We start from the raw sequence: 27805 nt of genomic DNA on the forward strand, positions 1-27805 counted from the left end.
TATTCTAGATAACATTAAAAAATTGCCCAAGAAAGTGTATGCATGTCTTTCAGCCAATAAAAATACATATATTGGCTATATGTGTCATTTCTGAAATTTCCATTTAGAACACCATCATTTTCCAACTGAATAAATTCTAGCTTGGAGTCTGTAAACACTCAACAGAAATTAGATTGGTGTCTCAGTTTCTTGACCAAGCATGTACCAAAAATATGGAATTTAATTTTAACTTCTTGTTTGCTTGCCATTCTCAGTACTGTCTCATAATAATTTAAAATGGGTAAGCAAATCACTTTGAAAATTCAAACACTCCAGGGGTCTGTCCTGGAACAGTTCCCCTTTGTTTTCGTAACCAAGCAAAAATGCCTCTGGGCTTGTTTTTATGCTGTCTCTTCTACCTTGCTTGCTAGTCAAGGGACCAGTTGATTGTTCAAGTCATTATCATGAAATCCTCCCAAATAAGAATTTCCTTTTGGGTTAAAGCTATCTAATACAGTTCTTTCATGACAATTGAAGTCATGCTTTTTTTAAGAACCAGGAAAATATGAAGCCAAAAGGTCCGGTTTACCAATATCCCTTCCAATTATGCTTTATTCTTGAGACTCATTTTTCATAAAGACAGTTTTGTCTTATGGAGTTAATATGTAATAGAGAGACTCAAAATTGCCATTGCAAAAGCAGGTAATACATTATTTTCATGTTCATTAAGTTTATCTGATTGCTCAATTTTAGTAATATTAGTAAGTGCATGCCTATCAAACTCATAAAATTAATCTTCCTTTTCACATGGGCCTTATGTAACATCAGTAATAAGGCCACTATTTACTCTGTGCTTCTGATGTGCCAGGCAATGAGCTAAGTGACCCCTATTTATTATCTCATTTAGTCTACCCAATAACGCTGTGCTTTAAGGTATTGTGTGTTTTTTTTAATGAATCTTTATTGTTCAGATTACAATTGTTTCTCCTTTTTCCCCACATATCTCCCCACCACCCAGTTCCTACCCCCCCTCTTCTCTTACCTCCCCCGCCCCCCGCTGTCCTTATCCATAGGTGTATGATTTTTGTCCAGTCTCTTCCCATACTCCCCACACAGACACCCCTTTCCCCCTGAGAATTATCAATCCACTCCCATTCTATGCCTGATTCTATTAAGTTCACCAGTTTATTCTGTTCCTCAGATTTTTAATTCACTTGACTTTTAGATTCACTTGTTGATAGATATGTATTTGTTGTTCATAATTTTTATCTTTCTTCTTCTTTTTCCTCTTTTTAAAGAATACCTTTCAGCATTTCATATAATGCTGGTTTGGTGGTGATGAACTCCTTTAGCTTTTTCTTATCTGTGAAGCTCTTTATCTGCCCTTCAATTCTGAATGATAACTTTGCTGGGTAGAGTAGTCTTGGTTGTAGGTTCCTGCTATTCATCACTTTGAATATTTCTTGCCACTCCCGTCTGGCTTGCATGGTTTCTGTTGAGAAATTAGCTGATAATCGTATGGGAGCTCCCTTGTAGGTAACTAACTGTTTTTCTCTTGCTGCTTGTAAGATTCTCTCTTTGTCTTTTGCTCTTGGCATTTTAATTATGATGTGTCTTGGTGTGGTCCTCTTTGGATTCCTTTTGTTTGGGGTTCTGTATGCTTCCTGGACTTGTAAGTCTATTTCTTTCATCAGGTGGGGGAAGTTTTCGTTCATTATTTCTTCAAATAGGTTTTCAGCATCTTGCTCTCTCTCTTCTTCTGGTACCCCCATAATTCTGATGTTGGTTCGCTTGAAGTTGTCCCCGAGGCTTCTTACACTATCTTCAACTTTCTGAATTCTCTTCTCTTCATGCTTCTCTGGAAGAGTGTCCTTGGCCTCTTTGTATTCCAAATCTTTGAGTTGATTCTTGCAATCCTCTAGTCTGCTTTTGGGTCTCTGTATAATATTTTTTATCTCAGTCAGTGTATGTTTAATTTCTAGTTGGTCCTCATTGAATTTATCGGCCTTTTTAGGAAGAGTGTCCTTGGCCTCTTTGTATTCCAAATCTTTGAGTTGATTCTTGCAATCCTCTAGTCTGCTTTTGGGTCTCTATATAATATTTTTTATCTCAGTCAGTGTATGTTTAATTTCTAGTTGGTCCTCATTGAATTTATCGGCTTTTTCCATGAAATTCTTGAAAAACCTTATAACTGTGGTTTTGAACTCTATGTCCAGTCGCTTGTTCTCCTCCATTTCTTTGGTTTGTGATCTGTTTCCTTGCCTTCTCATATTCTCTGCTTCCCTAAGTTGGTAGGGTAGTTTTGTGTACTAGGTGTCCTATTGGTTCAACGGGTCAGCCTCCCAGTTACTTGAGGTGGACACTCTTGGTGTACCCTTGTGTACTGTGTGTCCCCCAGCAGGAGCTACAGCAAGGGCTAGTTTTCTCCTCCTTTGCTTGGGCGGTTTTGGAGCAGTCTGACTGGAGCTGCAGTTGGTTAAGCTGCTCCAGAACAGGCCATTTATATGCAAAAGCCGCTGTGTGGAGCCAGGGCGGGTTTGTAGAATGTGCAGGGCGGGGCCTCAGGGCTGGGCGGGGTCTCAGGGCGTCACTAGGCTGGGGCGTGGCCAACGGCGATGGCTGCCGTCAGCCGTCTCTGCCTTTCCACGTTTCCAAGTCCCTGCGCCCCGCGCTCCAGCGCAGTAAACAATGATTGCTGGGCGCACCACCGCAAAAAAGTCACTCTCACTTTCCGACCCGATGGCCGAGAGTCCAGCTTCTCCCCGTAGGTGCCTGGGTCCCCGGAGTGTCCCCAGAAACTGGATTTCAGAGTGATCGGGAGCTTGTCTCCCTGCGGGTTGAAGAAAAACCGCGCACCCAGTCGCCCGCCGCCAGCCCGATTCGCGCGCCTCCATACCTCAGCTTTTCAGCGTTTGTGCTTCTTTCTCTTCTTAGTTGTAAATCTTCCACTCAGCCAGCTTTCCCATGGTTCTGGGTGGTAGACGTTTTTGTCTTTTAGTTGTATTTTTGAAATTGTTGTGTGAGGCAGCAGATTAGTTGTTTAACTATGCCGCCATCTTGGTTCCTCTCCTCTAAGGTATTGTTAAGTGTCATTTTATAAATGAGAAAACTGAGGCTATAGAGAGATTTGAAAGTACTTGGCCAGCAGCTAAAGAGAAGAAGCTCTGTGATTCAAGCCAGTCAAAACCTGTGCTCTCTGTGCTGCAAAGCCAGTGAAGCCGTCCAGATCATTGACCTAAAGCAGGAATGCCAGAGTATTTCATCTGACCTGCAAAGCTTACCGAGCAGCCCACCCCGATGCTGTGCTGAAGCAGGCGAGCCACGTAAGCTCTATTAGAGTGCCCCGTCGTATCTGCTTTAAATGCAGGGGAGAGGAGGCGAAGGCTGCGTGCTGGAGAGCTGCCGTGCCAGGCCTGAAGGAAATAATACTGGGATGTCTCTACAGTACTGACGCGTTGTGCCCCATCGACACTCTCTTCGTGTCTTGTTCGATGTGAGAGGAGATTTTTGCTTGTGCATTTGTTCGCTTTTGTTCTTAGAATTGCTCTAGGTCCCAAATATTTTGATGGACTGAATTTTCAGCTCTTTTTTGGGGGGATGCTTCCTAGGTCCCTGTCTGGGGATATTGTGCATAATCTGTAAGGCTGGGAAACTGGATCTTCTTACTGCTGCACTAGCCACTTCTTTTCTATGCCCGCACAATGGAGTGCAGCTAGTAAGAGAGGCTGCAATAATCAAACAGATCCAAAGGGTTCGTTTCATACAGGAGACACTGTCGTGTGAGACAAGGACCATGGTTTGGAATTTGGAAGACTGGGAATGACTCTCAACCCTGCCACTCGCTACATGTGTGTCTTAATCACTTCAGAACCTGTTTTCTGATATTTGGAAATGAATAAATCATGTTAATATCTATTTCACTAGGTTGCTGTGATGCTCAAGTGACAGTACATAGATACAAGTGCATTGTCAACTTCCAAGAGCTGTGTTTTAGTTCGTAAATATTTGTGTACTAGCTAAAGATTTCTCAGTTTCCTATGGGGGGGGGGGGTGGTGGTAAAAAAAAAAAAAAACAGCAATAAAAGTCATGCTTCCATGTTTAACACATTCACCACAGCCTCAGACTTCCGGCGCTGCGTGAAAACTCAAGAGGGCACCACTGGTTTGTGTCACTTGAGACTCCAGACACTGAACAATAATTAGGGAGCATGACGTTAATTCATTTGATTTAGAGTCTACTGCCCCACGGTTCAGGCTCCATCCTTCTCTTATCAGACCCACTTAATCACTTAAATGCAAATCAAGAGGGAAAGGCAGGTGCTGATGGACAGGGGGAAGGAGCCTACCATGTCTGCAGCTGATGCAAAACCAAGCTAAGCAGTGAAAACTTCAGTGCACTCAATGCCAGAAAAAGCCGGTCTTACTTTTTTTTTATTACTGCCCTGATCAGTGATGCATGGAGCTATTCCTATGGGTCTTCTCTTTGATTTTTTTTCTCTTTGGTTTCCAAAAAGAACCATTGGCATTTTGGTGTCGTATTTACTAGAAAGGTTGTACAATGTCAGCCAAGTTAAAGGGGTATGGATAAAGTGAGAAATAAACAGGAGTTCCACTTTCATTAAGTGACACTGTTAAAGCCCGGCCAGCATGGCCCAGTGGTTGAGTGTCAACCTATGAACCAGGAGGTTGTGGTTCAATTCCGAGTCAGGGCACATGCCCGGGTTGTGGGCTCGATCTCCAGTGTGGGGTGTGCAGGAGGCAGCCAATCAATGATTCTCTCTCATCATTGATGTTTCTATCTCTCTCCCTCTCCCCTTCCTCTCTGAAGTCAATAAAAATATATTTTTTAAAAAGTGGGACACCATGAAATAGCATTGCTCTGTGGTAAAGCCGAAATTAGTAATTACATAACTCTACTTGAATGTTCAAAGTGATGTGACAATCGCTTGCCCCAAAAATATGTCCTCTCTCCTCGTCTTCTGTGGGCTCTGTTTCTCCTCTCAGACCTTGTGTTGTCATTCTTAGTTTCTCTCTTGACCCACCTCTCTTCTCCTCGGCCTCTCTGTGGAAGCTCAAAAACAATGTATCAGACTCCCTGAGAGTCCTCTCTACTTGGATGTCCTGTGGCCAATTTAACACAACCTGTTCAAGATTGAATTCACTTCTGCTCTTCTCCACATTGCCTTTTTCCTACATTCTTTACCTCACTAAATGTCAACCCCATTTCCTGAGGGGTTCATGTCAAAAACCTCAGATACCCTTGACCACCCTCTCTCTCACAGTCTCATGTCTAATCAGTGCCCAAGTTCCCATCATCCTAACTTCTAGAAATACCTTCAGGTTGGCCTCTCCTCTTTATTCTTCTGCTACATCTTACATTTAGTGTCCACCCCCTTCCCATATCTTCTTGCTGACATTGCTACAATAACTCACTGCTTTCCATTTTTCTAACCCAGATATGTACTGTCATGTCACTCTAATGCTTAAAATCCTTCATTGTTTCTCTACTGCTTTAATAATGTGAAGATACCTTCGCATGAATGTCAGTCTATTTTACCATGTTTCTTTCTGACTCTGTTGAAATACTAATGGTTCCTTAAGTGAGGGATGCAGTTTCATACCTCTGTGCTTTTGTAAAAGATGTTACTTTGCATACTTTTTACCCTTGGAGAATTCCTTTTCACTCTTTAAAACTTAACTTGAATGTCACAGTCTCTATGAAACCTTTCTCTTTTGTGTTCCTATAGCAACTTATAAATACCTCCTCAGTAGCACTTATCATGTTGTTTTATGATGTTACTTTTCTAAAAATCATGAAGCAATTTTATTCAACAAAGCCAAGGGGAAAAATCGCGATCATCAAAGACAGGTCAATAGAAATTACCCAAACTGAAATGCAGAAGGAAATAAAAGTGAAAAAAGAACATCAAGAAGGGCAAATATAAAAACAAACAAAACATCTGAACATATAATAATTAAACTGCTGCAAATAATAGACAGAGGAGATCTTGAAGGCAGCCAGAGGAAAAAAGACATGTTATATATAGAGGCACAAAGATAAGAATCGCAGCACACTTCTTGTCAGAAAATTTTCAGCCAAGAGACAATAAAGTAACATCTTTAAAGTGCTGGAATGAAAAAAAAAGTCAACAAGGAATTTTGTACCCAGTGAAAATACCTTTCTAAAATGAAGAGATCAAGAGTTCCTCAGACAAACAGAAGTTGAGGGAATTTGCTGCCAGCAGACTACAATTCAAGAAATGATAAAGGAAAACTCATTTTTTCTCATTTTTAATTAATTACTCAAAAAGAAAATTGTCTTAAAAGATCAATAGGCATGTAGTTTGTGCTTACTTATAACATATGTAAAAACAAAGTATATGGCAATGTAAATTCTCTTTAAAAATGAAAAATGCATGAGCACAAAAGATGAGAGGTAGGGTTTTGGAATATTCTGTCATAAGTTCTTACTCTACATATGAAGCAGTATTGTTGTGTTTGAAGGTGGAGTCTGATTAATGAAAGCTGTATATTAAAGCAAGTCTAGATTGATGAAGAATCTGGGGAGAAATCATCGTATGAACTGAAGAGAGGGTATGGAAAGAAGTATGAAAACCGAGGAAGCTCTCCAGGGGAAATAATGGAGCTGTTAAGGCAACAACAAGGACTAGGGTTGATGCAATTGAGGTGTCAGGAGTACTTAAAATCTCTAGGCTAAGGCAAGTTTTAAATTTCTTAAGACAATGAACTGTGATAGATTTGAACATAGAAGAGGTACAATAAACAGCGTTTGCCCTGACCAGTTTGGCTCAGTGGATAGAGCGTCGGCCTGCGGACTCAAGGGTCCCAGGTTCGATTACGGTCAAGGGCATGTACCTTGGTTGCAGGCACATTCCCAGTGGGGAGTGTGCAGGAGGCAGCCGATCGATGTTTCTCTCTCATCGATGTTTCTAACTCTCTATCCCTCTCCCTTCCTCTCTGTAAAAAAAAAAATCAACAAAATATATATTTTTTTAAAATAAAATAAATAAATAACCAGTGTTTGAGGTGGGCTGTTATTCCAGCTGCTCTGTATGAGATGGACATGCTTTCACAGTTGTGGGAGGTCTGGGCAAAAACACCACACAGCAGGCACGACAGATAGCATATTGTGCCCCTGCTCTGTAACAACCATGTCTCTTTGCTCCCCAGTCTCAGCCACCCACGCAGCATCATCCCACAGCCTTGTGGTCTGAATATCTCATGTGGGTCTAGGATGATCCAGTGTGAGAAGGACCAGTGATTAATTGGGAAGGAGAGTGCATGGCAGAGATCCCTAGCTCTGGGTGGGTGAGCCTTGGCAGAAAGCTCCAGATGGCTGTCTCCCCCATAGATTCAGTGGATGCAGTTGGCGTCTTCAGCACCCCCTCTGGAGACTTGCCCACTGTGGTTTTCAGAGCTGGTTAATCATTATAATCACAGGCTCCTGAAAAGGAGGGGCTCAAGGTTTCTTGTTTCCTTTCTCTATTGACAGCAGTGACAGCAGGATGACTTGTCTTTTGTATTTAGGGATATCAGTTTAATTATAAAGACATCAGTTTATTATAAGGGCATCCGTTATATTGCATTAGAGCCTACCCTAACGATTAGCATTTAGAGAGTCTCAAAGGCTTGTACTCTGCATGGATTTATAGGATCACCAAGTGTCACATGTAGGTCCTTTGTTCCTAGTGATCCAAATAATCCTCATGATGGAAGTGAGAGACCCTGCAAATGCAGTAAATTTCAGGATGGAGGAGCATGTTCTATGTTATGAGTTTATGACTTGGGCTTAAGCAGGGCATATCTGTCTTTAAAGGTGTCTATGTTGAAATTTGAACACAAAATAAATGTAGTGGGGAGAAAGAAGAGAGAGTGTGGATTTTGTCAGTACTGTTTGATATCCATGCTTTCACTAATGGCATTTCTCAGGTGATAATTTGTATATCACTTGAACCTAAAAACCATAAATAACTGTTCTGGGTTAGGGCTTAAAGAATGCATTTCACACAGGCCTTGAAAGCCAAAGGGGTCTAAAACAGACACCATATTCTTACTACAATATGACAGTGGAATATTACTGAATATGGTTTTTGTTTGTTATTGTTCATTTGTTTGTTTGTTTTTTAATGTCTGTTGTTGAAAGTATTACATATGTCCCCTTTTTCCCTCCCATTGACCCCTTCTAGCCTGTACCCACCCCCTCCCCAGGCTTTCATCAAACTATAATCTGTGTCCATAGGTTATGCATATATGCATCCAAGTTCTTTGGTTAATCTCTTCCCACCCACCTCCACCTTGTCTCTGAGATTTGACAGTCTGTTCCGTACTTCTATGTCTCTGGATCTATTCGTTCATCAGTTTATTTTTGTTCTTTAGATTCCACATATGAGTGAGATCATGTGACACTTGTCTTTCTCTAACTGCCTTATTTCTCTTAGCATAATACTCTCCAGGTCCCTCCATGCTGTCTCAAAGGGTAAGAGATCCTTCTTTCTTACTGTTGCCTAGTATTCCATGGTGTAAATGTGTCACAGTTTTTTTATCCACCCATCTACTAATGGGCACTTGGACTGTTTCCAGATCTCAGCTATTATAAATTATGCTGCTATAAGCATAGGAGCACATACGTTCTTTCTGATTGGTGTTTCAGGTTTCTTAGGATATATTCCTGGAACTGGGATCACTGGGTCAAATGGCAGTTCCATATTTAATTTTTTGAGGAAACTCCATACTGTTCTCCATAGTGGCTGCACCAGTCTGCATTCCCACCAGCATCGTACTAGGGTTCCCTTTTCTCCACATCCTCGCCAGCACTTGTCATTTGTTGATTTGTTGATGGTAGCCATTCTGACAGGTGTGAGGTGATACCTCGTTGTTTTAATTTGCATCTCTCTGATGATTAGTGAGTTTGGGCATTTTTTCATATGTCTCTTGGCCATCTGTATGTCCACTTTGGAGAAGTGTCTATTTAGGTTGTTTTCCCATTTTTTAATTGAATTGTTTGTCTTCCTTTTGTTAAGTTGTATGAGTTCCTTATATATTTTGGATATTATGACTGTGTTTTAAAGATGAGGAAACTAAGGCCCAGAAAGATTAAATAAGTCACCCAGGTCAGAGAGATTAAAATTTTGGTTTACCTAAGCTAGCACACCATGCTTGTGAGAATAATTCTGAACGGCTAGTCCGGAGAGGCCACTTAAAGTGTGGGCTTTATTTCACAGGAAATAAGTCTCTGAACATTTTTGAGCAAGATAGAGGCCAGATCAGCCTGGTGCTGGAATGTGGGATGCTGTGACCAGAAGATCAGACCAGTGGCAGACAAAGAATTAAGCTGCTATTGCAATATTCTAGCTAGGAGATGAGAATGATTTTAACTATAATGATGGAAGGGAAGGATATTAAAAATGTGACAGACGGTCACTCATCTGTGGAATCTAATGAGCAAAACAAACTGATGAACAAAATAGATCCAGAGACATAGAAGCAGAGAACAGATTGTGGCATCTCAAAGGGAAGTCTGGGGAGGATGGGGGTGGGGGTGGGAGTGGGGGTGGGGATGGGGTGGGAGGGAAGAGATTTACCAAAGAAGTTGTATGCATATATGCATAACCCATGGGCACAGACAATAGGGTGGTGAACACCTGGAGTGGAAGGGGAGGGGGTGTGCAGACTGGAAGGGCTCAATGGGGGGAAAAGGGGACATCTGTAATATTTTCAACAATAAAGATTTTTTAAAATGTGACAGACAGAAAACTTAAGGATTCACAATATTTTCACCTCCAGGGAACTTTAAAAATGTGTTTACCCTAGGTGACACTGGAAATTTCTAGAATGTCATTACAGCCCATCAGAGCCTTTGATTAGCATGAGCTAACCACTGTTGATTTACCCAGTTGACAGGGACAAAGCAAGGCTTCAGTTGGCTTCCGAGCATTTCTGTGGGTAAAAGTACAACCTCCGTTAGGTATTCGGAAACACAAAAGACCTAGAAAAGTAGCTTACCACTGCTTTCTGAAACCCCAGGGAGACTCCCAAGTTGGAAACCACTGACTGGAACCAGCACGTCTCAGTGTAAAGGTGAAGATACTTATCCAGACAAATTCCAAATCACACTTCACGGTATTCAAAGGATGGGGCTGGGACAAACCTCCTGCATCTTGTTCAAAACTAGTTCCATTCTGCTGAGAATCAACAGGACCTGGTGTCTGACTAGTAGCACTTTGGGGAGAAAACTACTAGTAAAAGGAAATAATGATGCCCTCGTTTATCTTTTGCTCAAGACTGGATTTTCCATTATTAAAAGTTTACTTAAAGCAAAACAAACCATTATTTCTGGTTAAAATTGGCTGCCAAAACCATCACCTGCATACTTTTTCTAACACTGATTTCTCAGCTGCTTATTTTCTTATTATTCTGCCATTTTCAACAAGAACAAGCACTACTGTTTTTTGATCCATTCTGACATAATGACACAGTAACAATAACAGTGTTTAAAAGTTCCATTACCTAAATAAATGGGGCCTACCAGACTCAAGGTTTGAATCCTACTTATTCTACTCTATGACCTTTTTTTCTTCCTTAACTCTGCAAACAGAATATCACAGGTTTGGGGCAGACCAGACTCAAAGACCTCTAAAGTGACATCTATATTTTATGGTAGAAGTCAAGCTGCTTTATTACCAAATGGTTGTTATTAAAGTGAAGGGAAAGTGAATCCGCTGTCACAACTTCTCTTTCTCTGTATATGCTGCCTTTAGGGAGCAAATTAATATGTGTATTCTCTTCTGAATTATCATCACCTCAGTCTTCTCTGTCTTCTCTCTTCTCTCTTCTCTCTTCTCTCTTCTCTCTTCTCTCTTCTCTCTTCTCTCTCTTCTCTCTCTCTCCTGTTCATGTATATAGAGCCTTTGCCATCAAATCTTTAACATTGCAGAGTGAGCCAAAGTCCATGCAAAATATTCTGGAACTTATCTCTTTTTTTTTTTTACATTAATCATTCTTCTTATACAGAAAACTATGACAATTTAGAATGAAATGTGGGAGAAATTCTTTTAAAATCTTGTCAGCTACATAAAGCCTGAGCTACTATGCACTACTAAAAATAAAGTATAGGAAGGATGAGGTCTTTTTTTTTTTTTTTTTTGTCTTTTTTTTTAAGAAGGAGAAGGAGATTGATTAGAGCCTTGAACTTTCTCCACTTGGCCAAAAGGAGGATGGAAAGTGTCAAGCTGTTCCAGCAGGGTGATTGAAAGAGTTGCTGTTTCAATGGACAGGCTGAGTCACAGACCACAAATTAAGGAAGCAAATTCAGAGTATCAAGGAATGTGAAGGAAGGTGTAAGAGAACAAGGGAGGACTGGACAAAGAGAAGCTAGCTCATGGAATGAGAACTTTTCTATCTGGAAAATAGAAGACTTAGTGATAACCAAAGAGCATAATTAAGGATTTTCAAAGCTTAAGGCATTGCTCACAGTATTAGTTCTCTGACTAAAGCCAAAGCCTGGGTTGCAAGGGGTTGTATTTGGAATCCCTGTGCTGTATTGAAGTTCAATAGCCTAAGGATGCTTTTCTGATGTTTCCAGGGAGGCTGTGGAATTACTTTGATGTGATGCACTATTGGTGAAGGCAAAACTACACCTGCCTGAGAGGAGAAAATGTGGAGATGGGGAAGGAATAGTAGCATTCAATTTTAAAGCATAGAGGGAAGATATTTGCAAATTTTTATTCTAAATGCTGGGAAAGAAAGTAGATAAACTATGGTTACCATAAGAACAGTTTCTGGCTTCATAATAGGAAAGGAGAAAAGGTAGCATTATCTGGGGCAGTGAGCTTGCCTGGCACTGCAGAAATGCTGAATTACATAAGTACAGAAACGTGACAGGAAGATGTAGTGAGAAAGGAAAAGAAGAGGGAGATGGAGGGCATGAACACAACTTCGGCTTTTTAAGCAAACTGATAGTGTGATTAATAAGCAATTTGGAGAATTGGGGGAGGTAAAATAATTACAAATTATTACTATTTTAACATATTGCTATTATTTTAAAACCACAGTTTCTCTCAAATTCTCTTAAGATAGTGTGTGGCTCACAGGGCAGGCGGGCTTCAGGCATGGGTCTGTCTGAATTCAGCAGTGAGAAGAGGGCCTCATCTGTACCCTCAAGGTCTGACTTAGCACTGTTCTGTGTTTTGAGGAGGGATCACCAGCTATGAAGAAGAATTGGCCATTCAGTGAGACTGCTGCAGAATAGTAAAAAGTTCATTCTGCTCTTATCTGACTACCATACCCTGTTACAATCAGTATGCTTAGTTTCATAAAAATAAAAATGAAAATGAAATTCTGCTTTGCCATAGCACATTCCCTAACAGTGTGAAATACCTACACCACACACTCATCTAGAATTTTTTTATAATTGCATTATTTGTCATGGTTTATTAAAAATGGTGTGAAAGTTTTGACCAGAGCACATGTTTCTGTGTGAGACATAGTTTTCCAGACTACTACATATGTCTCGGATGCTCTCATTAAGCGGTATGAGTAAACAGTTAATAAGATTCTTACACTGGCCCTAACCGGTTTGGCTCAGTGGATAGAGCGTCGGCCTGTGGATTGAAGGGTCCCAGGTTTGGTTCTGGTCAAGGGCATGTACCTTGGTTGCGGGCACATCCCCAGTAGGTGGTATGCGGGAGGCAGCTGATCAATGTTTCTCTCTCATCGATGTTTCTAACTCTCTATCCCTCTCCCTTCCTCTCTGTAAAAAAATTAATAAAATATTTCTTTAAAAAAAAAGATTGTTACACTGGACACTTAGGTAATAGTAGAGAAACCCATTTTAGCCCAAAATTTACAGAGCTGACAACCTACTCCTACACAGAATCATGAACTCAGACCACTGTGATGAGTAAAAGAAAAAAAATTAATGAGAATAAACACTGACCCAGGGAGATGATAAAAGTCACCAATCCATAAAAATAAAAAATAAAAATTGGAAAAAAAATTGAAAAAAAAGCCCTATGGTTTGGCTCAGTGGATAGAGTGTCAGCCTGCAGACTAAAGGGTCCCAGGTTCGATTCCAGGCAAGGGCACATGCCCGGGTTGCGAGCTCGATCCCCAATGTGGGGTGTGCAGGAGGCAGCCGATCAGTGAGTCTCTCTCATCATTGATCTTTCTATCTCTCTCTCTCTCCCTCTCCCTTCCTCTATGAAATCAAGAAAATATATTTAAAAGAAAAAGAAAGGCTTTTATTCCAGTTTTGAACAAACATAAGAAATAAAAAAACAAACCCCCAAAAGGGTTTAAGTTCATAAATAAGATCTTGTTCTATTTACTTTACATTCATTATATAGCATGATTCCTTAGGTTTAAAGGTTAAGGGAGTTCTAAAGAAGCTAAGATAATAAGGAAAGACAGAGTGAAGACTTAATAAGAACATTTAAAATATATGTATTTTTTAAAATAAATATTAAAATAAAGTAAAATATATGTATTCGGTCACTTTAGAAGAACAATAGATATTTTATGTATGCATTTTAAAGGAGCTCTTGAAATTCTTGATTACAACATGAAGGTTGTGTTATCAAAATTTTATGGAAATAATACATGGGTATGTTTTGTCTTGGATTCTGTGGCAGCAGAGACTCTGAGGGCTGCTGCTGAGGGAGCTCCCAGAAAACACCTGCCCTGGAGGCAGGGAAACGGGAGGGCAGGGAAAGAAGGCAGACAAACAATTGGTTTCAGGAGCCTCCAGCCTCTGCCTGATCACCAGCAGCTCCATCGAGGGAACTGCACAGAGATGGCCCAGGGGTTGGGGACTGCTGCCAGGAGACACCCATCAGCCAAGAGCCTGAGGGTGAGCTGTTAGCAGCCAACACTAGTTATAACTGGGAACGGTGTATCAACCTCATCCTATATAATAAAAGCCTACTATGCAAAATGACTGAACGGCGGAACGGCCGGAGGGGCTGGCGAGCGGGCGGCGCCAGGCCAGCCTAGGTGGGTGCCAGTGGGCAGAGGAAGGGGCCGGCAGTGGCAACCAGCAGTGGTGGAGGGGCGATTGGGGGGCGGGGCCGGCCACTCACCAGCTGGCGCTGTCCCCCAATAGGCCCACTGATCGCCTCCTGCACAGGGAGGCCAGACTGTGGCTTAGGCTGAATACTAACTAGTATTATCTTCAAGTGTGGTAAGTATCTGTGGTAAGAACCAGAGTCTACACATTCCTGAGGGCTCCGGGACTGCGAGAGGGTGCAGTCCAGGCTGAGGGAAACCCCCCCCCCCGCCCCAGTGCATGAATTTTCATGCACCAAGCCTCTAGTATATATATATATATATATGTCTATCTCAGTACCTTTTCCATGTAAAACGTCCTTAGACTGTCAAAGTGGCAGTGTGCCTCTCCTCAGAAGGTCTTCCATTAAATAGCTAATGGGCAAATAAACATATAAATAGATGCTACAGAAAAGATGCTGAAGAAATAGATAGTAACAACTAGCATTTCTAAAACATCTGCCAAGTACAGACACCGTGCATGGGTTCCTTTGTAAGGTAGGAACTGTGGTGCCTCATTTCACACCTGCAGACACTGGAATGGGTATGTTTTGCAGAGCCACATAGCTGATAGGATATAAGAGCCTGACCTCTTTATTATCGTTATACCAAATGCTCAGAAATGAGTTAGGCAAAATAAACCTGGTAAAACAAATATTAAAAACCACTGATCTTTAGTTATATATACCTTCATAGAGTGGCTTTGTTTTCCTTTTAGAAGGTGGAATTCACAGCTACATCTCCCTCCTTCTAAAGGGTCAGGTATGTAGACTCCAAGATGATTCCTGAATAAAAATTAGAAATTCTAGAATCCTTGGATCATGCAAAGAAGTTGAAACATCCAGAAGATTCTCATTTTTTCTGTCTGTTATATGATAGGTTAACCATTGAATATACAGATATGTAATTATACATTCTAAATTGGTTGTTTATATTAAGGTCTGGCTGTAGTTAAAAATATGCTATGAATATTATTGGAAGGTATAAGTTTAAAATGGATGTTTGTTATTTTTTCAGCATTCCTCCATGGCTCAAAATCCCATGAATTTATGGGGAAAGCCTCTGACATAGTTGGGGCCTTTCTAATGACTTGTTACACTCTTCTTCATGGTAATTACTGGTTTGTTCTGTGCCATATATGAGATAATCAACTTAAAGTTTAAGCCAAATCCCTCTGTAATTTGCTTGATATATTAAAGAAAAAGTTAAAATAACATATTTGAAATGAGTACTAACTAGTATTATCTTCAAGTGTGGTAAGTGTCTGGCTACTTGCAAATCTTTACAAATTACATATCTGAATTTTAAAAAGAGAACCTATATTGATTATCTTCAGTGTGTGCTCAGAGGATTATGGCCAACGGGTGCTCAGCTGTCTTCCAGCTGTGTCAGTCGTGGCCAGTCAAACGCAGAACCAGAGTCTGCACATCCACAAGAATGGTCCTGACTCTCCTAACAAGACAGCTAAGTAGGTCATGATTTCATGCCAAAAAGAAATGGCCTTTTAGTGGCCAAAAGACTGTTTTTTATGTTCTGTGGAAACCTGTTATGGCGCTCTGGTACTAACGTCATTGCTATAGTCTCTCATTTCAAATTCATTACTTTACCCACAGCCTCCCATTTTGCTTCCCAACCAGGAAATAGTGGTGGGATTTCTTTTAAAATATTTTAAAATTCAAGAAAGCATTTATGACACAGTTATTACCAGCTCTCGGGGTAAACACAAATCTAGCCTAGTTTTAGGGCATGATTTTTGTAATACCTTTTGAGGCAGAACTACTGAGATAAAAATGCATGACTGTGCTTGGTTCAGAAGAGATTGTGGAAAAGTAAAAATGAGGCTCATATTAGGGGGATTAGTTGCTATCGTGGCTTTTATTTTTTTTTATCAATGTTACAATGGTGTTTTATAAAATAAATATAAACCAGGGGGATTTTCAAAAAGCAAAAGCAATAATGAGGCCTAGGAAGTTGTCAGAAAGAGATGTAAATCATTTTGGACTTAAGGGAATTTAGCTCATTTTTAAATGCTTCCAGAAAATGAGATTCTACATAGACAACTATTTGCTGCTCCCCCAATAGAGTAATACAAAATGCTTTTTTGAGAGTTACTATGTGCCAGTTCCACCGTAATCATGGATTCTCTTAACCCTTTTAGCAATCCACAACCTCATGACATAGGCTGGATGGTTATGGCCTTTTTATGGGTGAGGAAAGAGACTTAGAGAATCAGTAACACCCCAAAGGCACACAACCAGGAATGGTAGGACTCGGACTTGAATCCGGGTAGTCTATCACTACCCTTGAGCATCACACGTGGTCAAAGCAAAAAGTGCATTGTTGTTGACATTGAGAAACCTAATCCTCCAACCAGATAAAAAACAGTATAGATCTGGCTGAGTGTTTTCTGATTCATAAATTGCTATCAGATAAAGAAGAATATCTTGACTAGATCTGGTGGGGCAGCCAATAACCAAGACAAGGCCATCTGTGAATCCCGAATATTTCGGGCTCAAAATGCCCTGTCTCTTATAACATTTTCTTTAATCCTCAATCCCACCCACCCTACACTTCCTTCTTAACCCCCTTCCCTCTCTGAGAAGAGACCAGTGAATCCTCCTTTCTCCTCTGATCCCCACTGCATTTTCCCATATGGCTCTTTCCTAGCCCTTTGTCTATATTAGTGCTAGGGCTCAAGTTAACGTCCCCCTCACCGGACTGTGAACCCTTTAAGGGTGGGAGTCCTAGTGTATTGAACACTGAACCTACAATGCATTGCATATAGTAGTTGCACAATAAGTATTTTGTAATGAAGGAATTAATAAGTTCCCAAACACTGAACAGTCTCACTTTCTCACTTACCTATAATGGAAGTTCCTACTTGGACAGGGAGAGGACAGTCTTAAGAGAAAACAACACAATCCTTACTATTGCATTATAGGATACTGGAGTAAAACACCTTTGAACACTGCACCCACAACAGATGTTAAGTACTCAATAAATGTTTGTTGAGTAAGTAAAAACCAACCATGAGAATCTTCTACCAAGCTTACAACCTCAAGAATTCACCAGGGAATAGAGAAACGGATTGTAACTCATGGCTTTTAAAAGACAGGACCTAAGAATACCCACAACAAGTGATCTTTAAATCTGGAGTTCCCCCATAATAGTCTCTTCATCCACTATTAGGGGGTGGTGAATATGAGGGTGCGCCTCTCCCCTGACTGCTCCTGCAATGAAGGATTGCAATTGGAGAGAGGAGAAAAGACCCGAGACATCCTGGAGAGTTGGAGTGTAGCGCTGGTCCCCTAGGCTGCTGGGTAAGGGCGAATTCTTTGCTGTAGGATAAGATCAGAGCTTTGTTTGGAAGGAAAGGGGTCCCATGGGATGTGATAAAGTCCTAGATTTCCCACAAAGACACTTTGTCATTTTATAAAAGCTGACACATTGCCTTTGCGTCTGTGTGATCAAAGTTGATTCATTCATTCTATAAACCTGAAGGTTGCATTTGAACTTGGCATTAATTTTGTTTTTCTCAGGCTCAGCTTTTTGCCCTGAGGCTCCTTGCGGATTTTCATGGACTTTGCTCTCCATTGGAAAAACAATCAATTTTTAAAAAAGAGAACGAGCCTGATCTTCCCAGGGCCTGAATTAGCCCCCGGTCACACATCTGCCTCAGAGGCAGCTCAGCAGTTTTCCTCGGGCTTCTAGGAACCACCTCAGGCTCCACAGCAGGAGCCACTTGAGCCCGGAGAGACGGGGCCTGGAATCAGGAAAGGTAGCAAATGTCACACAAGGCTGAAATTCGACTTCTGAGACTGTTAACTAATTAGTTTGGAAGCTTTCTTGGCAAAGGTTTAAACCTTCATCCTACTACTTTGTAGTTTTATACAACCACAAATTGCTGGGATGCTGCAAGGAAATAAGAAGAGAAAGTAAGAAGGAAAAAAAGGGTATTTTATTTAATTGAATTTTCTGGTTAATTCCATTTGCTGAGTATTTGTTGTCTAACTGCTGGGCTCGGTACCCTGCTGGGTGCGCTGGAGAAAATATAGGAACTGCACAATGTGATGCTTGTCTACAATGAATATATCTTGTGATTTCTTCTCCTTTAACCTTTAACCTTTCTTTATCAAGTGTCTTCAAAGTGTTTTAGTCCTCATCGATGCCTTAATAAGTTCAGAAAAGCTAATATAATTTAATCTTCCCTCTATATATTTTCAATGCTTAGCACATACCTGGCACAAAGGGGGTGCTCAATAAATCTTTATTGAATTGAATTGCATCATGGAGGCGATATAAGGGATTGTATAGCATCTATATTGATTTTAAGACATATGATAAAACATTACTTATTTGACAAAGTCCTTTATATCAATCTATTTGCTGGGCTAAAGGTCTATTGTTAGTTAACTTTTGAGTGAGAAGCAATGCATCACATAGTAATACCATCTTAATGAAATTAACAAATCCTTTTTGGCATCTACTAACTTTTTCAGCAATTTCATTTTATTTACCTTTTCCCCGGCTTTATTGAGATATGATTTACATACAACATTGCATAAGTTTAAGGTGTACAACATGATTTGATGCATATATTTATTGTGAGATGACTACCTTAATGAGGTTAGTTAACACCTTCATCCCCTTACAATATCTAGTGTGTGTGTCTGTGTGTGTGTGTGTGCGCGTGTGTGTGGTGACCACATTTAAGGTCTGTCTCAGCAACTTTCAAGGGTATAATATACTAGAGGCCCGGTGCACGAAATTTGTGCACGGGGGGGGGGGGGGGGGCTGTCCCTCAGGCCAGCCTGCACCCTCTCCAATCTGGGACCCCTCAAGGGGTGTCTGACTGCCCGTTTAGGCCTGATCCTGGTGGTATTGGGTCTAAACGGGCAGTCAGACATCCCTCTCACAATTCAGGACTGCTGGCTCCCAAATGCTCGCCTGTCTGCCTTCCTGATTGCCCCTAACCGCTTCTGCCTGCCAGCCTGATCACCCCCTAACCATTCCCCTGCCAGCCTGATTGATGCCTAACTGCTCCCCTGCCAGCATGTTTGCCCCTAACTGCCCTCCCCTTTAAGCCTGGTCACCCCTAACTGCCCTCCCCTGCAGGCTTGATTGCCCCCAACTGCTCTCCCTTGCAGGCCTGGTCCCTCCCAACTGCCCTGCCCTGCTGGCCATCTTGTGGTGGCCATCTTGTGTCCATGTGGGCAGGATATTTGACCACATGGGGGCAGCCATATTGTGTATTGGAGTGATGGTCAATCTGCATGTTACTCTTTTATTAGCTAGGATAGAGGCCTGGTGCACGGGTGGGGGCCAGCTGGTTTGCCCTGAAGGGTATCCCGGATCAGGGTGGGGGTTCCCTTGGGGTGTGGGGCGGCCTGGGTGAAGGGCCTGTGGTGGTTTGCAGGCCGGCCACACCCCCTGGCAACCCAAGCAGAGGCCCTGGTATCTGGAATTTATTTTCCTTCTACAATTTAAACTTTGTAGCCTGGAGCAGAGCCAAGCCTCCTGCTCACTCCATGGCCGGCAGCCATTTCTTTTGGGGTTTGTGTACCTTCTATAATTGAAACTTTGTAGCCTGGAGCAGAGGCCTAGGCCAGCCAGGGCTGCAGAAGCTTTGCTTCTTCCATTGCCGGGGGAAACCCAAGCCTCCCGCTCTTTCCAGCTCAGTGGCTGCCACCATTTCTGTTTGGATTTGTTTACCTCCTATAATTGAAACTTTGTAGCCTTGAGTGGAGGTTTAGGCCTGCAATGGCACGTGGAAAGCTTGGCTTCCTTTGTTACCAGGGAAACCCAAGCCTCCCTCCTGCTCTCTGTGGCTGTAGCCATCTTGGTTGGGTTTATTTGCATATTTGCTCCTGATTGGCTTGTGGGCATGGCTTGTGGGTATAGCAGAGTTGGGGTCAATTTGCATATTACTCTTTTATTAGGTAGGATTGTTAACTAGAGTGAACATGCTATATGCTAGATCCCAAAATCTTATTCATCTTATAACTGGAAGTTTGTGTCTTCTGACCAACATCTCCCCACTTCCCACCTCCACCCCCGGCACCTGGAAACCACATTCTACTCTGTTTCTATGAGTCTGGCTTTTTTTTTTTTTTTTTAGATTCCACATGTGGCAACTTAATTTTTAATGTTTCTATCATAGTGTCCACAATTCAATAAGCAAAATATTGGGCACTTGATATTCATTTATGATCTGGACATGGTCAGAATGAGGATATCTGTCTAGGTCTCTTCCTGAACCCAAAAATTTTAGATAATCAACTACTGCAGCTGCCTACCCCTTCAGCTCAAGAACTGTTCCAGATCCCAATTCTCACCACCAACTCTGATTATATACCTTTTCTCTCATCAGCAACCTTATGCCATGACCTAAGATCTAGCCTCTTTCTTCTTTTTTTTAATAATATATTTTTTATTGATTTTACAGAGAGGAAGAGAGAGGGATAGAGACTTAGAAACATCCATGAGAGAGAAACATCAATCAGCTGCCTCCTGCACGCCCCTTACTAGGGATTGAGCTCGTAATCAAGGTACATGCCCTTGACCAGAATTGAACCTGGGACCCTTCAGTCCCCTGGCCAGTGCTCTATCTACTGAGCCAAACTGGTTAGGGCTAGCCTCTTTCTTCTTCTTGTGGGTGCTGGCTTTGGGCCCACCATCCCTTAAGGAGACAACCAGAGCAAGGAGCTCAAGGAAAAGAGTTTGGAATCCTGCCTCTCAGGCAGAGGCAGAGAGGAAGCCCTGGCTGGGCTGTGGGAAAAGCAGTGAGCCAGGCCATGCCTTGTGCTCGTGGACGGAGCCCTGCACAGAACCACAGCAGCTGCTGCAGGAAGTGCCAGCCAGAGATGGACCCACCTCTATTCTCCAATGTCAGAAAGGCTCTAGGAATGAGGGTAGGCCTACTCTTTCTTTGATTGCCGAGGGAGGATTGAGTGGTGATAGAGGGAAAAAGCAGAATCCACACAAGATGACGTTAGCCCTCTCAACAAACTAAAAGGCAGCGCTGTCTACAGAGGGAAGTTTTAGAAGGTTGCTGTGGAGGGACAGATAGAATCAGTAGTAGATAAAGAGGATTGGGGGTAGTAGCCAGCTTCCTTGTGAAATTGAGAGCTTTAATCTAAAGACTCCGCCGAGAGATCTCTATTTGGAGTTGGGAAGCCCCATCTGCCTCCCACAGTCAATGTGCCTGTCCTTGATCCTTTTGATGCTCCAGCCTGCAGGGTGGCTCTTCTGCCAACAGCACAGCCACCTACCATGATGCACATCATGAAGAGAAATAAAACCACCTACTATGGCCCCAAAATGGAGAGTAAGATCAAGAGTATGTAAGTATGTTGCATCTTGACCTGGTTTGGCTTTCCTGCTGAGGATTCTTAGAGGTTTGCTCGTGCTCGTAAAAGTCCCGATTTGTTCCTGAAATAGAACTAAGGCTGCCCCCATGGAGCTGGGAGCAGATCCTGACAGCCTGGGTGGGTGCTGGGGCTCACAGTTTGATGTAGACAGATGTGAATTCGGTCCTGGCTCAACCACCTACGTGGCCTTGGACAAGTTATTTAATCTCTGCGGCTCAGTGTTTGAATCTGGGGATGATGACAGCCCTTTTCAATAATATTTCAGGGACTGAGTGATAAAAGTGTATAAAGAAAACCTCTAACAATGTCTGGCACATAAGAGATGCTTTAAAAATAGTAACAGTTGCTTGTGCTTTATTCGGCGCCCTTTTGTTACTGAGTGTTGATGAGGATCCTGAAAAATGTCTTCAGAGCCAGTGTAGTAAAAGGAATCATAAGTCAGTCCTTTTTACATTGTTAAGGTTTCAATTTAAGGAGGAAATTTTTTCTTTTTTTTTCCTTTTCTTTAAATTAAATATACTTTTATTGATTTCAGAGAGGAAGGGAAAGGGAGAGACGGAGAGAGAGAGAGAATGATCGCCCTCTACTGGGGATCGAGCCTGCAACCCAGGCATGTGCCCTTGGCCGGAATCGAACCTGGGACCCTTCAGTCCGCAGGCTGATGCTCTATCCACTGAGCCAAACCAGCTAGGGCAGGAAATTTTTTCTTAAAACACTTCATAACTATTGCAGCCATTTTCTCTGGAATCTCTTCAATTGTGTTGACTTTTTCCCGACAAAACTTCTAGATGCTGTCTAGAATCTGAATATCCAGTGAAATAAAGCTTCCATACAAGAAGCGGAGAAAAGAAGAAACTTTTACTCAGATATGCGGAACTTTCTAGTGTTCTGTTCTTCGATTTGCATACCAATCACGTCTGTTTTTAGATCAATCTTCTGTCACGTTTTGCCCTTATTTCATTCCCTTTGGAAATATGTTCTACCCATCTCAGTTCAGCAGGGCCATTCCATAAGAATTCTGCTCATCGAAACACGGGGTTAACTTGGCTTTCTCAGATAGAGTATTGTCCCTACCCACCCCCACCAAATCCGCTTAAGTGTTTCTCTTTCCCATTTTGTGATTAATTATGAAGCTTTAGGAAATGGTTCTGCAGAATAATATAAACTGTCATTACTCCCTTGCTGATAACTACAGATTTTACTCCAGTTACCATATATTTTTAAACTATTACTATTTTAGTGCAATCTCCACTTTTTTTTTTTTTTTTGAGAAAAACAAAGTCACTGGAAAGAGAATGCCAAACAATCAATCAGTTAAAGGAAGTCTCAAAACCTATAAAAAAAAAAGAACATTTGAAGGGTGAGTTATTTGCATGTTGAGGGATCTGCAGTAGCAAATGATGAGAGCCGTTGGTGGGAGCTGACTTAATTGAAATCCTTCACTGGAAACCAGGGAGAAGTAAAAAATGCAAGAAGCTGCTTAATGCTGACAGAATGATACCGATGGGATATATAAAACTGAGGCGAATACTAATAACAGATTTATTTCCTTCTGAAATGATGAGACAGGGGGAAAAAATAGGAGACAGACCTAAGTTATTAAAAGGTGGAATCCGGAAAGAGAGATTGAGCTGATCCCCCCTTTAAGTCCATTTAGGATGTTCTATAGACCTAACATTCCTAGCTGGCAGAGGTGAGGGTGCAGGGAGCCCTCTGTCTGTGGAGAAGACTTGGGCCTCCTATTGCAGCCTGAAAGCCAAAAGAAAACAAAAGCCCATTTCTGCCGTTAGAAATGCAAACCGTCATGGTTGCTGCTCCTCAGATGGATCCTACCCCTTCTACTATAATTTCCTTTCCTAATCTAGGTGAGTTTTGTATGACTTTGAAAGCTGTTACCACATTTGTTATTCAAATTATACATGTGAGTGAACTAGGGAATTTGGTAAGCATTTCATTTTGAAATTTTCAATTGACCTCCCCAGCGCTCTTACATTAAATGACATAAAACAGACTATGCAGACCTGTCCTCTGTGAGTTCTTTTTCTCAGAAGAAAAAGAGCTGTGATAAGATTGCCAGGGATTATATAACAATCACTGAAAAGATAAAGTGCCTATCCAGTACAGAACTGCAGAACTGGGAGCAACCTCAGACCCCGTCTGGGCTAGTGGCATGCCGTTACATCTGTCCACTGGAGCTCCCCTAGCTCTTTCTAGAACACACCTTAGAGGGCCTGCATCAGCTGGTAGGGTCAGGCCAGAATCTGGATTGTCTCAGGTATTTGATAGGTGCAGAGACTCGGTCTCACCCTGGGCCTGCTAGCTGCTGCTCCCACTATGAGAACAGTCACTCATCCTACTCAGCCTAGCAGTGCTCCCACTGTGGGAGCTCACTGACCACCAGGGGGCAGCTCCTGCATTGAGCGTCTGCCCCTGGTGGTCAGTGCACATCATAGCGACTGGTCGAGCAGTCCTTCTGGTTGTTCTGCCATTCAGTTGCTGGGCCTTTATTATATAGGATTAGAGGCCTGGTGCATGAAAATTTGTGCACTGGAGGGGGTCCCTCAGCTGGCCTGCCCCCTCTCACAGTCCGGGACCCTCAGGAGATGTCCTACTGACGGCTTAGGCCCGGTCCCCATGGGGAGCAGGCTAAAGCTGCAGTCTGGCCTCCCTCTGCAGGAGGTGACCAGGCTGATCAGGGGAAGGCCCCGCCCCCATCACCCCGCTGCTGCTGCCACTGCTGGCCGCAGTGGCTGTGAGGCCTGAGAACCGGGCCTCGCAGCCACCAGGGCTCACAGCTGCCTGAGCACATGGCTGCCTGAGCCCCGGGACTCACAGCCGCTGTGGCTTTGTCCAGATGAATGCCCTAATTAGTATATTACCCTTTTATTAGTATAGATGGCAATGTTCCCACCCATCCCTCAAAAGTTCAAGAGAAAAAGAAAAACAAAACTCTTCTTAGTAGATGTTACCCCTTAGTGATGATAGCTAACAGACATTTTGAAAGAAAAATAAACCACCACGGCATATGGTTGTGGGAAGCAGTGCGTGAAGATGGCACTAACTGTCCCTTTGTGGTCTCCTTGTACCTGCCCTGACCACCACCTGCCTTTCTCCCCTTGCTTTTAGACAAAAGGGCCGTGTTAATGCTTTCTTGAGCAGAAAGGCTGTATTTGTCTTACTGTGACGGTATGCATAGCCTGTTCTGATGGAAAGTATCAGTTACCCTCAGTCCATGTCCTAGTTCTCCTGCTTATTAGCTGTGTAACTTGAGAAAGCCATAATATCTCTGAATAGATACTTCCTCACCTGTAAAATGGAAAGAAATCTACCTGTGTCACCTTTCCCATAGGCTGATGTGATGTAGTCTAAGTGCTTTGAAGGCCCATACAGATGTGCTTTAACTGGGTAAGGGGAGGTAAGAAAATAACTCTAATTAAAGTTTCTAAATTTCCCTCACTGAAAATAACAAAACACTTCAGCAGAAAAATGTAAAGGAATAAATCACTTAAATCTTCTTAAATATCTTCAAGATAATAATTATGATGAAAAGTTAAAGGGTTGAGACTCCTGGCAAAAAAAAAAAAAAATGGAATAAGAAAGACTGGATTTTCCCTCCCAGATGAAACAAACAAGTGTGTGTGTGTGTGTGTGTGTGTGTGTGTGTGTGTGTGTGTGTGTGTGTGTAATTATCAAGATACTGGACATCAAGCAATGCAACAATTCCCTGAGAGACAGGAAATAAACGCAGTGAGCAGATGGAGCTGAGGGTCCCAGAAACCAAGGTGGCTGGAGTTCAGAGCACAGAGTATCAGCGATGCGAGAGATGTGCAGACAGAGAACCCTGGAGATGTGCAGAGGCTCCCCCCCGTAACTCCCCCAGCCCCATATTCAGCAGAGTACTAATCGGCACAGGCATGGGAGAGAACTACTTGAAGCCGAGGGAAAACCACCCAAAAGGAGAGCGGGAACAGTAGCTGGTGCTCACACCAGGCATGGAATAGTGCCTATGTCTCCCAGTCAGACCAGAAAACCTCTTCACCCACCAGGCACTGGGTAGAGGACTTAGAATAGTCTTGCCTCTACAGTGGGAAATAATTGGCCCTAAACTAAACATTGCTCTGGTCCAGCCCAACAAATTTTAAAAACAAGAGGATCGAGTTGTTTCTGAGTAACCAAACTACATTCCAGAACAAAGCTTAACAATATTTATAGGAATACGAAAATACCTACTGTTCAACATGGTCAGAATGACAATGCCTGGCACCCAATAAAAAATTACCAGGCATGCAAAGAAACAGCAACATATGGCTCATAATAATGAAAAAATATATATTAATCAAAACTGACTCAGAACTGACAGCAGATGTTAGAATTAGCAGAGAAGGACACTAAAAGTTACAATAATTGTATTTCAAATATTCAGATCTTAAATAGGGACAAAGATGTTATTTTTAAAGATTCAAATCAAACACCTAGAGATGAAAACGTCAATGTCTGAGCTGAAAGGTACCCAGGATGGGATTAGCAGTATATCCATAATGAAGTACTACTCAGCAATGAAAATGAATGAACTATGGATACAACATTGATGAATCTCAAAGTAAGTGTGCTGAGTGAAATGATCCAGACAAAAAGGTTGCATACTGTAAAAATCCTTTTATATGAAATTCTGAAAGTGCAAAATAATCGATAGTTACAGAAAGCAAATCAATGATTACCTGGTCGGGGGCAAGGAAGAGATTTCTAAGAGGCACAAGGAAACTTTTGGAGGTGATAAATATGTTCGCTATTTTGATTTTTATTATGGTTTTCTGGGCATATACAGATGTCAAAAGTGTACACTTTAAATATATGCAGTTTATTGTATATTGATTATAACTCAGGAAAGCTATTTTTAAAAACGAAAGTGATAAAAGTATATTTAGAAAAACACTGCACACAGCTTGGAAAATAGAGGACTTATATAACCATATGTTTCCTTAAAATTTTGTAAATTTTGGAGGATGGTAAAATAAATATTTAAATCTGTAATTTTTACTACAACTACATCTATAGTGTCTGTAGGCTATATCTATTGTATAGTATCTAGAATGGTAACTAAAATTTGGTTTGGGGTTTCTTTCTTTTTTGACAATACATGAGAAAAATCTTTTCCCCTATTCTTTAAAACTACATATTTTGATGAGTATTTTTTATTTGTTCACTTACTCATTTATTCAATGAAATTATCAAGTACTTGCTACAAATCAGGCAGTTTTCAAGACACGAGGTATATGACTCTGGGCTTTGCTTTCCTCATTTGTAAATGCCCATTCTTGGATCCCCGCACCACCTACCACTGTGCTGATAGATGGCATGGGGAGTGGGGTGGTCAGGCTCTGAGATCCTCAATGATAAAGCAATCTGGGTGGTATAACAAAGATATGACTCCCTAACATCTCTGCTTTATATCTTTCCAAAGAGTAATTTTAGGCCGCGTAAAGCATTTTCACGGCTGCTCTGTCTGTGGAGTAGCCTTCTTTCTGTTCCCCTGCTTCACTAATAAGCTCTCTTTCACTTTTAACCCTAAAAAAAAAAAAAAATGTATCTTTGCCATAAAAGTTTTCAGGAAAATGAAATTAGGCATTTTAGTTTTGTTTGTTGAAAAATGCCCATAAAAAACTTCTAAGGCAGTTTGAAAATTACTAGTAATTCCCGATTGCTTCAAAGCACAAACTCGCATACAGTTATAAATTAGCATTTGGTCTAGTGAGGAGCAGCAGACCAAGGCTTTTGCCCAGCCTTTCTCTTTAATTTGAAGGGTTCCCAGTCCCACCCACCCTGTCTTTAAACAAAATTTAGACATCAATAGACACAAAATTGCTTCTCTTTTTGAAGTCCTTCTCACACTCATCTCTAAACATACAAGATCTACTTTCTTTTGTTTGTTTGTTTAATTTTTAATTCTTTATTGTTTAAAGTATTACATATGAACCCTTTTCCTCACATTGACTCTTCTGCTCGTTTCCACCACCCCCCCCCCCGCAGCACATGCCCTCATCCCCCCTACTGACTGTGTCTATGGGCTATGCTTATATGCATACATGCAAGTCCTTTGGTTGATCTCTCACACACCCTCCCCACCCCCATACACTGCACCCCCACACACCCCGCCTTCCCCCTGAGGTTGGATGGTCTGTTCAATGCTTCTATGTCACTGGATATATTTTAGTTCATCAGTTTATGTTGTTCATTTTATTCCACATATGAGTGAGATCATGTGATATTTATCTTTCTCCAACTGGCTTATTTCACTTAGCATAATGCTCTCCAGTTCCATCCATGCTGTTGCAAATGGTAAGATTTGAATTTTTTTAATTAAAAAAAAAAAAAAGAACTAAGAGCCAGAGATACAC

At 41.7% G+C, this 27805-nt stretch overlaps 1 protein-coding gene across 1 annotated transcript in view; it reads left to right on the top strand.

Annotated features, from left to right (window-relative positions):
• The window catches only part of AK5 (adenylate kinase 5), a 200830-nt gene that overhangs the window by 81927 nt on the left and 91098 nt on the right, over positions 1 to 27805 (top strand). The gene's annotated exons all lie outside the window — the stretch shown is intronic.

Source organism: Eptesicus fuscus, chromosome 9 (assembly GCF_027574615.1).
Source record: "Eptesicus fuscus isolate TK198812 chromosome 9, DD_ASM_mEF_20220401, whole genome shotgun sequence".
Taxonomy (NCBI): domain Eukaryota; kingdom Metazoa; phylum Chordata; class Mammalia; order Chiroptera; family Vespertilionidae; genus Eptesicus; species Eptesicus fuscus.